Here is a 4,025-nt window from a genome sequence, read left to right as displayed (position 1 = left end):
CTGGCACCACTCTCCCAGAGAACAGCTTCACATTTCTTTCTGCCATGTGGACCCTTAAAGGACCAAGACTCCTCCCCAAGGACCTCAAAGTTGAATGGGCCCAAGGTGGCAAGGGTGTGTTTTGCCGCCGGCTATTACCCACACGTGCAATGATGCTAGCCATGACGGATGACGGTTGTCTATCTGAATATAACAAGATGCTCAGGCTTTTTAGAAAAGCCTAATCTGTAGGAGGAATCCCCAATGTTCCCAGGCTCTGCCTTCCTTGTATCTCAATAGGGACTGTAAAGAAAAAGGGGGGGGAAAGGTCAATAATGTAGTAGATTGCAGGGAAGTGGTCTGCAGTCACGTCACTTTAATGAACACCCCGCAGTACATTTTATATTTGCCCACTGACCTAAAAATACCCTGCAGGAGACTGGCAATTACAACTTTCTCGAGCTAAAGGGTATCTTCCTGCTAGCAGGGTACTTTTCCATCCCCTCTGGCCAGTCCTCCAGGAGGGAGGGCAACTGCTGCTTTGAATTCTAGGTGAAATAGTGTGTGTGGAGCTGTTGTTGGGCTCTCAAAATAGAGTGCAATGGTCTAAATCTCACAGATTTATGATAATAAATAAGATATCCGTGTGATTGTGTGTCAACTATACTCAAATAAAAAAATTTTAAAGACATCCGTTAAACTCACGTTTCAGATCTCAACCACACACCCTTCTCAAAGTTTCCCCCCTTATTTCTCGGATTATAAAACATAAGCTCGGAAACAAGTGCACGCCTTTATTTCACTTCCAGCCTCTACAACAGGTGCCCTCCATGAGAAAGCTCGCCTTCGGGGTAGGTCGACCTCTGTCCACTGGGGGGTTGCAGATCCCAGTCTTGACCTCCGTCCAGTGGGGTTTGCAGATCCCAGTCCTCAGGGCGTCAAGACTGTGTCGTCGCGTAGGGCAGGACAGAGAAGGGAAGGGTCAGAAGCAGCCTCATCCCTCATCCCGCTCCCTTTCCCCGCCCCCACCTCCGCTGTAGCCAGATGGGAAAATTCCATCTCCCATCTTCAGACAGAAAATTCCCGCTCCCACCTTCTGAATACAAGTCAAAGTGACCCCTTCCATTATATGTCCCCTGGGAAATTGTTGGCCTACCAGCTCTGCAATCAGCTGCTCAGACAGAATTCAAGTTCGGATTTGGCTCTGATGGCCTGCCACGGAGAAAGGGAATAAGAATTGGACGCGCACACCCTCATATTCCTCCCCAGGAAGAGATGGGGAAATGCAAAGGGGATTCAAAGCAGACAGCTTGTGATTATCTCCTCCTTGTCCCTTACGACCCCTACCAAAAACGCCCCCCCCCCTTTCAATTCTGGCAAATCCTGAGCCTTTGGCAGTATCCAGCAAAACCCCACCTCCTCCCTCAGCGCAGCGGGGCCGTGGGAGTGCTCCTTCCCCCGCCTCTCAGTTCTCGATTCCCCAAATGGGGAGCCGCCCAGTACTGGTGGAGCTTCCTCTTCCTCTCTGCGCGCCGGACAATCGCGCTCCCCCCCGCCTCTTTTTTTTTTTTTTTTTTTTTTTACCTGTGCCCGGCTGGTGGGCAGCGGATGCTCCGGTGTGGACAGCTGCGGCTACCGCCTTCCAGTCCCCGCGGCCCTGTAGGGGAAAAGGATGACGCCTCCTCCGCCACCGAGCGAACCGGAGCTGCTGGATGGAGCTGCACCGCACAGCCTCCCAGCCAGGGGTAGCGAAGTCGAGGCAGCACGGTTCCCACCGCAGCTGCGGCCTCCCCCAACCACCGGCTGAGCCCTCCCAGCAGCCGCCGCTTCAGTTAGCTTCTACCCATTGACACAAAAGAGCTTGATGAGCGGGACGGAGCGGCCAATCAACGGGGCGCGGGGGCCGCCTCCCCTCTCAGCCTCCGGCCCCGAGGCCATTGCTAGCAAAAGGGGGGAGCCGGCCGGCGGGGGCTGCGGCACACGGGCGCGGAAGCCAGCGCCGTGTCAAGTGCAGCTCGGACGCACCTACCGGGCCGATTTGCATTTTACCCGTGAGTTTGCTGCTTCCCCTTCGCTTTCTTTCTCCCTCACCCCTTCTTCCATCTCGACTCTCCTCCCTCCGCGCTTTGAGACCGGATGCGTTAAACACGAGGTGGGACAGAAATCAAGTGAACAATAAGAGCCCCTCACGTTTGTATAAGGGGAAGGGGAGAAAGCATTTACTGAGCACTTTCTGCGTGCGAATGCGCTTGCACGGACATCTCATTTATTCCTCTCAGCCGCGGTGTGCCGGTTTAACAGAGAGGGCACTTCAGCACTCAGGCAGTGTGGTTAGGAAGGGAAGAGCGAAGAGCTCACACCCGAGTCGACATACCCGATTTCAAAGGACGCCACTTGTAAACACTCCGCTTTAGTCTCAGATTGAGGGTTAGTAGAGAAAGGCCAAAGTGGAGATGGGAGCGCCCATTTGGAACTATATAGAATTAGTGAGCAAGGACTATTAATCTCCATTGTACAGATGGGGAAACAGGTTAGGTGTCTTGCCCAGCAAAACACAGCAAGTAAGTTTCAGCATCCGATTTTGCATCCAAGCCTGTTGTTCTAATGCTAACTATTTGCCCAGCTGAGCTGCCTACAGAGTATTTCTCCGTCGGTGGTCTCAAACCCACCAGCAGTCTTGGCCTGATGGTAGTGTTGAGTGAGGGGGATTGGGGGAGGCAGTAGGGAGTAGGGAAAGCGGTAGGCAACTTTTGCAGGAACATTGTGCAGAAAAGGAAGCTAAGGCACTTTTCTTTCTCATTTTACACCATTTTTTTATACTACAATAAGATGCCTGTTTATTTAAAAAGAAGTTAAACATTTCTACAGCTTATGAGCTCAAAGGAAACAAGGCTCAGAGGTGAGATGACTTGCCTGAAATTACAAGGTGAAGCCAAAATTTGGACCAGATCTCTCTGACACCAGACAGAGCCCATGCTGTTGACCAAAGTATGGGTACGAGACTGGCTGCCTCAAAATCATGTTGGAGAGCTTGTTAGAAAGGCAGATTCCTGAGCTCCACCTCTGGGGGATTCAGATTTACTAGGACTAGGGGTGGGGAGTGTGATTTACATTTTTAACTAGTGCTGTAGTTAATTCTGAGGTGTAGAGAAGTTTATGAATCACTGCTGGAAACACCACATCATGCTGAGGGTCATAAGTAAATGGCCTGCTGCCAATGTATCTGCCCGCATCACATCTGTCATGACACGTAACTCCAGTGAGCAGAGGTTCCTACCTAGGGTCCTTTCTCAAATCGTTTACCAAGAATTTGGACTCTGTATTTTTCTGAGTCCTTCATTCTGGAGATTGTCAAGTAAGTCTGTGGCCCAGAAATGGTTTAACAATCATTCCCCTGCCATCTTTCTTGGTAACATCTTCCTCTTTCAACTTGCACTTCAGGAAGAAGTGTGAGGAATGAAACAGTTTGACCTAACCCCTGATCCTGTGCTCTCAACCGCTGATACAGCTCTTTCATTTCCTGGCTTGAGGACAGGTTGCTAGGTTGCCCTTCTGTGAGCTCTTGAGGGGCCCTCTCCTTTGCTGGATTTGGCATCACTGGCCCCAAAGAAGGAACAACTCCATGGAAACGGCATGCAGGGCTGTCCTGCAGGCCCGCCAGCTTGAATGGGCTGTGAAACCAGTAGCTGGGAAACCTTCTCTACATTCTATGACTTCTGGTTCTTGGAGAGCAGGTCTTACTTTCCTGATGTAAATTGTGGTTAAAAGGCCCCCTGCGGGGCTTGTTCTGGCCTCCTGATGCTTGGAAGCAAATGAACAATCTAACGCCCTTCTACTGTTCTTGGGTTCGTTTTCAACCTGCCAAGGTACTTCTGATGCTCTTTTCCGCCTTCCTTTTTTTAAAAAAACCCGATACCTAGGGTTCCTTGAAGTAAACACTTCAGATTTGGAGATGAGGACTTTTATCTGAGGACGGTGGCCTTTCTCTTGTGGATGGAACAGTGTGGGAGGGGTGGTGGAGGCTGGGGGGTATGGGAGGTAGAGAG

At 51.0% G+C, this 4,025-nt stretch overlaps 1 long non-coding RNA gene across 1 annotated transcript; it reads right to left on the bottom strand.

The window, feature by feature from the left end:
• Positions 1 to 758: 758 nt before the first annotated feature.
• Positions 759 to 2,030, bottom strand: LOC112819167 (uncharacterized). Its single transcript, XR_003206775.2, has 3 exons — positions 1,564 to 2,030; positions 1,136 to 1,191; positions 759 to 923 (listed from the first exon to the last, which is right to left on the bottom strand). It is a non-coding gene; the product is annotated as an uncharacterized lncRNA (long non-coding RNA).
• Between the last annotated feature and the right edge of the window lie 1,995 nt (positions 2,031 to 4,025).

This window comes from Callorhinus ursinus, unplaced genomic scaffold (assembly GCF_003265705.2).
Source record: "Callorhinus ursinus isolate GAN/ISIS: 27379988/994484 unplaced genomic scaffold, GSC_fseal_2.0 scaffold2519, whole genome shotgun sequence".
NCBI lineage: Eukaryota > Metazoa > Chordata > Mammalia > Carnivora > Otariidae > Callorhinus > Callorhinus ursinus.
The sequence above is the reverse complement of the archived record's forward strand: the minus strand, read 5'-3'. Positions and strand labels throughout refer to the sequence as shown.